This window comes from Scyliorhinus canicula, chromosome 9 (assembly GCF_902713615.1).
Source record: "Scyliorhinus canicula chromosome 9, sScyCan1.1, whole genome shotgun sequence".
NCBI lineage: Eukaryota > Metazoa > Chordata > Chondrichthyes > Carcharhiniformes > Scyliorhinidae > Scyliorhinus > Scyliorhinus canicula.
This window is the reverse complement of record NC_052154.1, coordinates 145,236,877-145,250,679: the sequence shown is the minus strand read 5'-3', so window position 1 is coordinate 145,250,679 and position 13,803 is coordinate 145,236,877.

Here is a 13,803-nt window from a genome sequence, read left to right as displayed (position 1 = left end):
AGCTGCTATGTTTCAAGGAGAATGTGCTCGTCATGGTGCTCCAGCCACCATGAGGAACAATTGGGCCTTTTCCTGCTTGTGAATTTTATATGTGCTTATCTTAACAATCTTTCTAGTTTTGAACAAGTGTCTATCTTTTATTACAAAGTTGCCCAATCGATTAACCATCACCTATTACTGTTAGTTTTGGTTAAGCTAAGCAGCATTCGATGGAAATGTACTTTCAGGTTTGAAATACTTTCTCAAGGCTAAATTAGAAACGGAGAGGTTGATTTGCCATTAGCTTGGCTAGATATCACAGCTTCCACCTGAATGCACAGGAATTAGTTTTGTAGTGGCTTAGCTGACATGAAAATCCATTAAGTGCTCATGGGATGATAAAATGAAACCTTCAAATCTATTTCAAATAAAATTAAATAAGCAACTTTCCACAAAAATGCAGGGAAACTTGATGTCAAACCTTTTCTTCTACAGGGCTTACTTAATACAAATTCACGATGCAAAGTTTATCCTTCAATATTGAAGAAGACAACTAGAATGCCATCTGATTTTCTGCAGCAAGTTCTTTGGTAACCAGGGAGACCTATTTTTGCAGGGAACGAGGAACCAAACATTGAATAGTGGGTCAGGATGCAACAGGTTGGGGATGTTGATTCTTTTTCAGATGAGGCTCCCTGAGCTGTTGCTTACATTAAGCAGCAGCAATGTGATGGGCCACAAAATAAAAAGTTGTTTCCCTTTGCCATGCTCTTTTGAGAAATTTTATAAATACACAAGATATGCCCAAGTGTAATATCTGCAATGACTACCTATCTAGCTCAAAATGGGCAGCATTCCTGCTCAATGCGACATCTTCCCAATTGAGTCAGGTTGAGTCTCTCCACTTTGCACCACACAATACAAAAATTGGTCTCTTTATCTGCTTACCCCAGAAATGGAGTAATGTTGGGAGCCAACATTTACATGTGCTGACTTTCAATTCTGAAAATTAAAACGTGCAATCATTCATGATCACCAGATATTTGGAGAACATAATACCTGAAGTTATCATGAGTAGAGTTTTGTGTCACTCCTCATAATCCAGTTACAGTTAAGTATCTGTACAGTGCAGCAAATTGGTGTGTGTTGGAACCTTGGTATAGTGAAGTGTGGAGGGCAGGGGTGTGCTTTGCAATTGGCCAAACACCGCACGGTGAGAAAGTCTGAGCTGCTCTTCATGCATCTAAAATCATCGAGTCTAATTGAAATATTGACAGGGTTGCACTGTTTGGGAGTAGGATCCGCCTCCCCCTCCCTCATTAGAGTTCAGTAGCAAATCAATCAACATCTCATTACATAGCAGAACAGTGTTAAGGGATGAAATGACTGCATTCCTGTTTCGATGTCCATAGGAGTAGTCATGGGAAGCTGAAGAGGAGAAAATGCCTTGACAAAAATGCAAATCTCACACTGAATAAAAGAAGCACAATGGTGTTCTTCAAATCGGATATAAAGTTACATATAATATACAGAAACAGGCCTTTTAGCACAGCCAGACCTTGCTGGCATTTTTGCTCCTCTTGAGCTCCCTCCCATCCTTCCTTATCCAGCTCTTCCAACAAAAGCCTCTTTTTCCATCTCCCTCTTATGTCTATCTCGATTCCCCTTAAATGCATCTCATATTATTCAATTCAGCTGCTCCTGTGATAGTGAGATCCACATGCTCACCACTTTTTAGGCAAAATAATCTTCTTCTGAATTCACTCTTTTGACTTCCTGGTGACTATCTCAAAGCGATAGCCTCTAGTTTTGTCCACCAGTGGAATACTCCCTCTCTGTCTACCCCAGTAAAGTCTTTCATAATTTAAAAGACCGTTATTAGGTCACTCGTTAACTTTCTTTTTTCAAAAGAAAAGAGACCTAGCCTGTTCGTCCTTGCCTAATTGGTTTAACATAGAACAGTACAGCACAGAACAGGCCCTCCGGCCCTCGATGTTGTGCCGAGCAATGATCACCCTACTCAAACCCACGTATCCACCTGATATCCGTAACCAAACAACCCCCCCCTTAACCTTACTTTTTAGGACACTATGGGCAATTTAGCATGGCCAATCCACCTAACCCGCACATCTTTGGACTGTGGGAGGAAACCGGAGCACCCGGAGGAAACCCACGCACACACGGGGAGGACGTGCAGACTCCACACAGACAGTGACCCAGCCGGGAATCGAACCTGGAACCCTGGAGCTGTGAAGCATTTATGCTAACCACCATGCTACCGTGCTGCCCGGTTTAGCCTCACAATTCGGATGTCATCCTACCAGATCTTTTCTCCACCCTCTCCAGTGCTTTTACATCCTTGTTTGGAGATTAGAACTGTTCACAGGACTCCAAGTGTGGTATAATCAAGTTTCGATACAAACTTAGATTAGCTTCTCTGCTTTTCAGTTCTATCCCTTTAGAAATTAACCCCAGTGTCCTTTTTGCTGGTGGTTATGGCTTTATTAACCTACTGTTAGTGATTTATGTGTTTGCACTCTCAGATCCCTTTACTCTGCTGCCCTGTTTCGATTAGTGTATTCCAAATAATATGACTTCCTTACTTTTCTTCCCAAAACCTAGGACTTGGCTCCTCACTCCGCAACTGAATCCTCGACTTCCTGACCCAGAGACAACAATCAGTAAGAATAAACAACACCTCCTCCACAATAGTCCTCAATACCGGGGCCCCGCAAGGTTGTGTATTTAGCCCACTACTATACACCATGTGCACACATGATTGCAAGGCAAAGTTTGGTTCCAATTCCATCTACAAGTTTGCTGACGATACGACCATAGTGGGCTGGATCTCGAATAAGGATGAGTCAGAATACAGGAGGGAGATAGAGAACCTCGTAGAGTGGTGCAGCGGCAAAAATCTATCCCTCAATGCCAGCAAAACTAAAGAGCTCACCATTGACTTCAGGAAGCAAAGTATTGTACACACCCCTGCCAGCATCAACAGGGCCGAGGTGGAGATGGTTAGCAGTTTCAAATTCCTCGGGGTACACATCTCCAAAATATCTGTCTTGGTCCACCCACGTCGACGCTATCACCAAGAAAGCATAACAGCACTTATACTTCCTCAGGAAACTAAGGAAATTCGGCATGTCCACATTAGCTCTTACCAACCTTTACAGATATACCATAGAAAGCATCCTATCAGGTTGCATCACAGCCTGGTATGGCAACTGCTCAGCCCAAAACCGCAAGAAACTTCAGAGAGTCATGAACACAGCCCAGTTCATCACACAAACCTGCCTCCCATCTGTTGACTCATCTACACCTCCCGCTGCCTGGTGAAAGCAGGCAGCATAATCAAAGATCCCTCCGACCCGGCCTACTCATTCTTCCAACATCGTCCATCAGGCCGGAGATACAAAAGTCTGAGAACATGCATGAACAGACTCAAGGACAGCTTCTTCCCCACTGTCACCAGATTCCTAAACGACCCTCTTATGGACTGACCTCATTAACACTACACCCCTGTATGCTTCGCCCGATGCCGGTGTTATCTAGTTACATTATGTACCTCGTCTTGCCCTATTATATATTTTCTTTTATTTCCTTTTCTTTTCATGTACTTAATGATCTGTTGAGCTGCTCGCAGAAAAATACTTTTCATTGTACCTCGGTATATGTGACAATAAACAAAATCCAATCCAATCCAATCCAAAATGTAAAACCCCACACTTTCCTGTGTTCAAATAAAACTTTGTGTTTGGAACTTACACCCATATCACACAACATTCCACTCTCCAATGCAAATATTTCCAGATCAAAAGCATTTATTATACATGGCAAATGTTGAAATCTCATAGGAGGGCCCAATTATCTTGAACACGTTTTCTGTCATTCTCGTTATTTTCATCCAAAGCTTCATCTCCCTTTGCATGCACCCTACAACAAATAATCCTCTCGGACTCCAGAGAGGGTGCATTTCTCAACCAATACCATCTATAAAAAATACAATGGATTAATCATTGCCTGTGGGATCTTGCTGTGTACCATATAGCTGCTGAATATCCAGTCAGTGCAATTGAAAGTAATTAATTGTGTGTGAAGCATTTTGAAATGTTTCTGCAAGAGATACAGCACAAGGTGACAAGCAGCTGCGCTTATAAACTGAGTCCCCTTTCAAGATCTACTTCTGTTCCCCTGCAAGGACCAGATGTTGCTAACTGACTGCACATTCTCTATATTATACTAACTGAGAGATACTGAGGAACAGACTACAGTCAATACAACTAGACCAGTTCTGAGGTCCTCCATTAATCATTCCAGCTTTTAATGTTGTGCTTCTCAGTATAATTTGTAACCACTGGATTGCAATTACTGCTTTGTAACTTGCTTTTCAATACAGGTATTTGTCTTCCTGTATGTTGTGGTTATTATGCTTTGTTAGATGCATTACTCTCAGCTGCAGAAAAACACAAGTACAATTATCCAGAAAAAAATGATCAGAGGCATTTTCAGTCAAGTCGTGTCTTTTGGAGCGATTAGTTAAACTGAATTGTAATAATTTTATGTTTTAGAAAATAAGCTCTGGATAACATCACTTTCCCTTATTTTGATAGACTTCAGAGCCTCAAGACCACAAACAACTCAGAAAGTAGCTAGACATGTATGTCAAGTTAATTGGAACTTAAAAAATTGAAGCTATGTTGCAATTTTAAGACTTTCACCTGTATTGCTGTAAGATATGTTGGCTTTGAAATGCCATGTCTTTTATCTGTCCATTTGTCGGCAATCCGCCAATAACCAGACTTGGCTTGGTATTACCCTTTTTAATAGGTGCATATAGAAATCTAAAATGATCCATATTTAATGATTTTATATTTTTGAAAGCATTCAAAGGGTACAGTCATGGTACTAATTGCAACAATCCACAATTATAATTGCTATTTCTCTGATATGGTGCCAAGGATGTAATAATTTTATTTGGCTGCCATCAAGCATTGCAATGCATAATTCCATAGTGTCTAAGCTACTTCATATGTCTGCCTTGATGCATCATGTTATATGAACATTTCATAGCACCAGTGCGGAACATTTCTTTATTAAGTAGCAGTGTTTGCATGTTGTGGTGTTTCTCATTTTGCTATCAACATTAATACAAGAAGCAGTTAGACCTGCAAAGCTTGTATTGTGTCAAGAGCAACATATTTAAGCCATTTAAAGGAAGAAAGGAAATAACATAATATATTGAGTCATTCAGGACATCCTGAAGCGCTTTACAGCTAATGAAGCATAGTCACTGCTGTAATATAGGAAATGTGGAAGCCAATTTACATGCAGTAAGCTCCCATGAACAGAATTGAAGGAATGACTAGGTTATTTTTTTTTTCTTTTATAACTTAAAGTGACCAATTCTTTTTTTTTCCAATTAAGGAGCAATTTAGCTTGGCCAATCCACCTACCCTACACATCTTTGAGTTGTTGGGGTGAGATCCTGAATCCCACACAGGCACGGGGAGAATGTACAAACTCCACATGGACAGTGACCCGGGGCTGGGATTGAACCTGGATCCTCGGGGCCGTGAGACAGCAGTGCTAACCATTGCGCCACCGTGTCACTCTTATCTTTTTCTTGAATGATGTTGGTTAAGAGATAAATATTGGCAGGGTACTGGGAAGACTCCCCTGTTCCTCTTTGAAATAGTGATGTGGAATCTTTATGTCTACCTGAGAAGGCTCAATTTAATGTCTCATCTGAAAGACTCTGTGGTTTAGCAGAATTTTAAAGATACCGTGGTACTATTTGAACAATGGTGAGGACATCGTCAACTGTACTAACAATCAATATTATATTGACAGAGATGCCAAAAATTGTTTCAAGCATGCAGCCTAATAATCACTGTCCAATTCAAAATGTTTCCTTTCTTTTGGGATGAAAAAATATGCTTCTAAAATACATCTTTTTTCCAGCTTAAGACAGTGCTGTGGAAGAATCAAAAATCATAAATCTAACTTTTTGAATGTAATATAATCATCCAATTAAACTTAATTACGCAACATCACTTTATTATACATGTGAATATGATGATTTTGAAATCATAAATATTCAATACCATTTTAATTTAGGTGCATACATGTTTAAAACATTCCGAATCACGACAAGATTAAAATTGAATGTTTCCATTATTAAAGAACCTGTAACTAGCTTCTGGTTCAGTTAACATAATATTTATACAGGATCTAATGATCACACAGCATAACAGGCATGTGCTTTCTTAAATGCCAGAATAGGTTGAGAGTTCATTATCGTTATAACAGGCATGAGGCTTCCTATTTACAGAAACCGGTCCAAACATTCACCATTGATAAAACTGTTCAATGTGAAACATGTAGTGCTTCATGGGTCACAGTTTTGTTTAGCCCCAGGGGCATAGGGAAAGTGGGGTTTGTTTATCTACCAGGAAGCTTCATGTCAATGTCATTAAACCTTTACTGAGCAAATCAAACCGATTAACAAAGGTATGATATGTAATAGTTCTGTAAAAATTAAAATTATACATAATATAACCATTATCATATATAATAATCATATGTAATCTTTACTCTATTGCGTGCACCATGGTAATAATATACATGGACACTAACTTTAATGTTTTTGGTGCCATGGCACAGAATACAATTCAACACATAAAGATAGCTGCTGTCTACTCAATATATAAAATGTGTGCACAACTTCTGAATTCTCCACAATTGCACCTTTGCCCAGAGCAGTGGCACTATGAGCAGGCCAGTGTAGCTAAAAATCAAAACAAAAATAATCTGAAAAATGTAACTTAATTACAGGTTATTGACCATTTTTTGCTTGCGTGTGGAATCCATACAATACAACTCTTAAATAATTAAAGCATAGATGCGTTCAAGGGGAACTGAGGAATAAAGGAATAGAAAGATATGTTGATTAAATGCAATGAAGTAAATAGGATTACAGGAGACTCATGTGGAGCACAATCGTCGGCATAGGTGAGTATTAGAGTTGTAAATTCTATGTAATCCTATGCAAAATGGAATCAAACCATACAAATACATAAACTGACAGATGCAAGCACAGATATAAACAAAAAGTAGAATATAGCTGAAATTGTGATAGATGCATAGTTTGCCAAGAAAGAAATAGTTGGTCCTTGTTCTACAATCAATGTAATCATTCATTAAGTAATTCAATCCAACAGAGACAGCATAAAGCATTTGACAGCATTTTAGATTAAATCACTTTCTGTAACATTCTTTATCCAGATGAAATTTGGTAGATAATTTGCTACCTTCAGAAAGCAACAAAAAGTGGTTATTGTGATATATTTAATGTTTGAATACATTTTTGAATTTAAATTTAGAATAATAGTATCTGTACAGTGCAGAAGGAGGCCATTTGGCCCATCAATTTATTCCTTGAATTGGAAATCAATTGGAATTTTTTTCAGTTGTTATATGAATTCACAATTTGGATTGGTAATATTCATGATATGGATATGGAATTTTAATTTATCTTATTTCTGTGCTGTAGGTGCCCCATTTATTTTGTTTTGCAAGCTACTAGCCTTGTTACCCAACAGCATGCTAACCAATGTAATGTAAGATCACACTCATTTATAATGTTCTTTGACCACTCATAATTATTTTCATAGGGCAGCACGGTGGCGCAGTGGGTTAGCCCTGTTGCCTCACGGCGCCGAGGTCCCAGGTTCGATCCCGGCTCTGGGTCACTGTCCGTGTGGAGTTTGCACATTCTCCCCGTGTTTGCGTGGGTTTCGCCCCCACAACCCAAAGATGTGCTGGTTAGGTGGATTGGGCACTCTAAATTGCCCCTTAATTGGAAAAAAAAATAATTGGGTACACTAAATTAAAAAAAAAATAATTATTTTCATAAAGTTAAACTTTTCTCTTTTGCTTTCAAATATTTGTAGCCTTATCAACTAACTATGTATGAGGTAACGCCATGGAGGAGAGTATACAACCCTGTATGTAACAGGCCTACGGGACATGTCTATGCAGGTTTCACATGACCTTTTACTTCTTTATTCAAGGGATGGAGGCATCCGTGGCTGGCCAGCATTTATTGCCCATCCCTAATTGCTCTTGAGAAGCGGGTGGTGAGGCACATTCTTAAATCACTGCAGTCCATGTGGTGTAAGTACACCCACAGTTCGATTAGGGAGGGAGTTCCAAGTTTTTGTCCCAACGACTGTGAAGATGAATATATTTCCTAGTCAGGATGGTGAGTGGCTTGGAGGGGAACTTGCCGGTGGTGATATTCCCATAGATCTGCTGTCCTTGTCCTTCAAGGTGTTAGATGTCGCAGGTTTGGAGATGCTGTTGAAGGATTCTTGGTGTGTTGCTGCAGTGCATCTTGTAAGTGGTACACATGGTTGCCACTGTCTGTTGGTGGTGGAGGGAGTGAATACTAAGGTGGTGGATGTGGTGCCAATCAAGTGGGCTGCTTTCTCCTAGATGGTGTCAAGCTTCTTGACTGTTGTTGGAGTTGCATTTTTTCTCACATCCCTCTAAATCTCCTACCCCTAGCCTTAAATCTATGTCCCCTGGTCATCGGGCCCTCCACCAAGTGGAAAGGTTTCTTGCTGTCTACTCTATCTATGCCCCTCATAATTTTATACATCTCAATCATGTCCCCTCCTCAGTCTCCACTGCTCCAAGGAAAACAACTACAGTCTTTCCAATCTCTCTTCATAGCGAACACTCTCCAACCCAGGTAACATCCTGGTAAATCTCCTCTGCCCCATTGCAGTGTTATCACATCCCTCCTATAATGTGGATTCCAGAATTACACACTATAGATGTGGCAAACCAACATTTATACAGTTCCAGCCTAACTTCCCTGCTCTTAAACTCTATGCCTCGTCTATTAAAGGCAAGTATACCATATGCCTTCTTAACCAGTGTATCCACCTGCCCTGCTACCTGAAGGGACTGGTGTACATGCACACCATTGTCCAGGCTTTACTGCATTTGCAAACAGACTGCTTCAGTATCTGAGGAGTTGTGAATTATGCTGAATGTTGTGCAGTCATCAACGAACATCCCCACTTCTGATTTTATGATGAAGGAAAGGTCATTGATAAATCAGCTGAAGATGATTGGGATGAGGGAACTTTGCATATTGCATTGAATCCAAGTTGTTCAACAGAAAGTTTCAGGATTTAGAAAAAAATCTATTTTGCAAAGGGGGATTTTTGCATCATTTTGATTGAGTTTATAAAAATTCCAAACCTGTCCGTATATCTTGATCATTTATCTTCTGTAGGATCATTGAAATCACATGTAAAGTAACACAGACAGAAGCAAGTTTGTGGTAATGCTAACTCTTCAGCTGGTTGCCCCTTAATTGGGAAAAAAAATAATTGGGTACTCCAAATATATAAAAAAAACCTCTTCAGCTGGAGTTATCTATTCTAATACAATGTCTCTGCTTTTTTCCTATGCCTGTTTCATATTCTTTGCCTCAATAACCATATGCTCACACATTTTAGTACCTCCCTGTTCAAATTTTCTCTTTTCATGTTGTAATGACAATCCTGAGATGCCCCTTTTATTAATGAGTTTTCAACCATCAGACACAAATCTTCCCTTCTCAAGACATTTCACTATTTGCTATATTCACCCGTTACTGTCTCTATTCTGTTAGGAACCCAACCATTTGGGGTACATTTCTTTCCTAAAATGTACTAGTTCACATTTTTCTGCATTGAACTACATCTGCCATCTATCAGCGCGTCCCTGTTAACCTATGCACATTGGCAGTCTCTAACTTTCTTTCTCATTATTTCTCAGCCTTTCGAATTTGTTATCATCATCCGGCTTCAATATCGTTCCTCTTGAATGCACATGCACAGAAAACAAAGCAAAGACTAATGGACCACACTGTTACAAACATACTGACAATCCAAAACCATCCTTATACCCCTGCTCTCTGCTTTCTGTTCCCTAGTTATGTCTCGCTTTCTGTAGATACATTGCCTTTTATAATATGAGCCTACATTTATTTGGGATATTTTTGAATGGATTCTGCAAATTCCTGTAATATACTATCTCACCATTCTCTTTACCGACATGTTCTATGATTGCCCTTAAAAATTCAATTAGCCATGAGTGACCTGGCTTATCAAACCTTTGCCTATTATCCACACTTAGCACAGAAATGGCTAAATTTGCACTCATTTCATCCAGTACTTTTAATTCTAAAATGTACACATACCCCTAGCCTAGAACTTCCTATCTTTCTTTTGTCCCTTTCTCAGTGATATGATATTTATAATAATAATATTTATTAGTGTGACAAGTAGGCTTACATTAACACTGCAATGAAGTTACTGTGAAAAGCCCCTAGTTGCCACACTACGGGCCTGTTTGGGTACTCTGAGGGAGAATTCAGAATGTCCAAATCACCTAACAGCACGCCTTTCGGGACTTGTGGGAGGAAACCGGAGCACCCGGAGGAAACCCACGCAGATACGGTGAGAACGTGTAGACTCTGCATAGACAGTGACCGAAGTGGGGAATCAAACCTGGGTCCTTGGTGCTGTGAAGCAACAGTGCTAACCACTGTGGTACTGTGCTGCCCATTTGCCATTTTCCAAGCTTTTGACACAACTCACATTTGGAAATGTGGATTTGTTCCTCTCTTAACTCTTACACAATCTCCTTCCATTTCTGGAACGTACACCACCTGGGCGCAATGCCCATTTTATGTTCAATCCTATTAACAATTGTAATACCTTGGTAAGTACTCTTGTAGCACCACTTTCAACATCCTCTGTAAAACAAAATAAGGTGGAACACTTATTCAGGATCTCCGCTATCCCTTTCTCCTCAAGTACAAGATATTCCTTTGTCCCTAAGTGTTCTACTCTTTGTTTGTCCTTTCACTCCCTCAGTGCTTATAAAGTCAATCTTATTTTTCTTCATGTTGCTCAGCGGTCGTTCTACATCCTTGATCTTAATCCTAATTTGATTGTTCTCTTATTTTACACTTTTATATTTATCACTTTTTTTTTGTAACTTCCGATATTTGTGTCACTTTTAAAGTCTGTTTTTTGCTGAAGTCTCTTTGGCCCATGCCCTTTATTTAAAGTCAGAATGTTACCCACTGGTGCTTTATCTACCTCATATTTAAATACATTTGCTGATCTGTGTTTAATCTGCTATTTTTCCAATCGATTAATTTGTGTCAGATCCCTTTTCAGTCCATGGAAATTAACTCATTTCCAGTCCAGCAACTTTCCTGCGGACTCCTCTTCATTTAACTATTTTCAACGTGAAACAAATGAGGCTATTGTCACTATTCCCCAAGTGTCCTTTTACCTTCCGATCACTTAGTTGTCTGACTTTGGTGGCCAGTGGCACACAGCTTTCCTCTATGTTGGGTATTCAAAATACTAGTAAATTAAGCAGCCCAGGATGAATTCTATGAAACCCACCCGGGGATCCATCCCTGATAGATATGTCGACGGCTTAAAAATGTTTGTTGAAAAAAATTCTTTTTTGTCCAGTTGTAAAATTGGTCAACAGAGGGATGTTCCCCTTGGGATTTGGGGAGACATTTGAGGAATTTAAAGCATTAAAGTAAATACAAGTTGTGACAACAGCAAAGAAATGGAAAGGGAAGGGTTAATATAAATGGTCTTCAGTGGTTACTAGGCAACCCCGACTAGAGGGAGCTGCAGAGTTATTTTCTAGTCATTGAACAGGTTCATACTGAATTCAGTCGATATTAAGATGCTCTAGAAAGCTTTGTTTGTTTCTACTGAAGCTTTCGTCTCATTTACTTTTTGCAGCATTTTAATATATATATATATACATCATATATGTGTGATATTATATTTTTTATATAGGCAGTGCAAAGAATGGAATACAATTGATTATCTGGGGACTTTCAACATCTTTAGATTTACAACTTGAAGTAATTGAATTCCAGTTAGGTGCACAACCCTCATCTCCTGAATTTTTAAATAAACCATGACCTGTAAAACTTGAGTGTCCTTTGAATATTTAGGCTGAGAGATGTCTGAAGACTTGACAGACAATGATACTATGTTGCTCAGAGAAAAAATATGGAGCTTTATTTAAAGATCTTTCCAAAATATGTTTAACTTATATTTTTGTCTTGTCATTTGTCAACACTTTAATTTTTATGTTTCTTTTTAATTTTAAAACCACTTATACCATCAACATATACCCAGTAGAGAAGCCGAGCAGATGACCAACCACAAGGATTTCTGCTAATGCCACTCCGTAGGCAGGTGCACCAGAGCAGTCCAGGTTGATTTGCCCTCAATTACCCCTCCCTGCTGGAAAAGGGTCTTAGCTCAGCTTGATGCTTTCTGCTGATGACCCAGCTCAGGTTGAGCATCAGAACATGAGGGGAAATTGGAGGTGTGAATCAATGCCTGCTATCCTGCGCCACAATGCTGTCACCTTTCGATGAAGTTGCAGATGAAACCCTGGGATTGTCGAAAGGACCATCTTAATATGTCTAGGCACTTACAGGCAGCAAACAAACACTGAAATACTTCAAAGAAACAGACAGGCTTGGAGACACTGTAAACTTTAGGAGCTGAGGGTGGAAAAGACAGGTAGAAATTTGAAACTATTAGTTGCTGTATGCTACCTCAGAATCCATTTCATAAACATTAAGCTTACTTGAAACAAAGTTTGCAATAACACATCAAATGATTGAGCATATTGTGACTCTTCCATTTGAGATCTTTATTGTACCTGGTGTACTATATCCAATATTGTATACATTTATTTTAATTTGTTGAAGGAGCATGTAGCATTGCCCAATATGTACACTACAATGTTGTCGCGGGCTAGAGGTTCAAATCTGGCTCTCCACCCTCCCAATAAGTTTACAATCTCGAAGCAAAAACAAAGTGATGAGCAGAGATAAAGAGCAAATTCAAGAGAGAGTGAATGTGAGATGCAAAGTTGTCATAAGGCAGGAATAAGACATCTCTGGGTGATAATTTAGGTGCTAACCATGGGCAGCACTCTAAATTATGAGTCGGAACGTCATTGGTTCACAGTACCATTCAGGAGGCTTGAATAGACAAACTAGGCTGACTGTCCATGGAGCACTGGGGGAGTGCTGCACTGTCAGAGATTCCAGGCTGGATTCTCCATTTCAGGGACTAAGTGCTGACGCCAGGACTAAATCGCAGGTGTTCTATGGCCCCAGTAGCTGTGCCAGTCCCGGAACAATTCAGGACAGGGCTAATGGGCCAGCACTTGTTCCACGTTGAACTAGTGAGATTCTGGGAAGCTTTTGGTTCTCCTTTAGCACCATGTCAGTGATTCTGCAAACTGGGGTGAAGGCAGACGTCCTCGCCTTTGCCTCGTTGATTGCCTGGGGGCGGGTTCTGCTGGGGTGGAGATCTCCGACTCTGCCCAGTGCCTTGGTATGGTTGGGTGACCTAATAGAATTTTTGTGGCGCGATTCCCCGCTCCCCAAGCTGGGTAGGAGAATTGCGGGAGGGCCGGGCGAATCACGACACGCCGCCCTGGCACCCCCCGCGACTCTCCCACCCCCCCAAAATGGCGTGTCGCGGAATCGCCAGTCGCTGTTTTTCACGGCGACCGGCAATTCTCCGGCCCGGATGGCCCGAGCGGCCTGACTTTTCTGACCTGTTCACGCCGGTGGCAACCACACCTGGTTGCTGCCAGCGTGAACATAGCGCAAAAGGTAAGTTTGGGGCCTGTGGGGGGCAAAGAGGGGATTGAGCACCACGGCCGTGCTCGGGAGGGGACTGGCCCGCG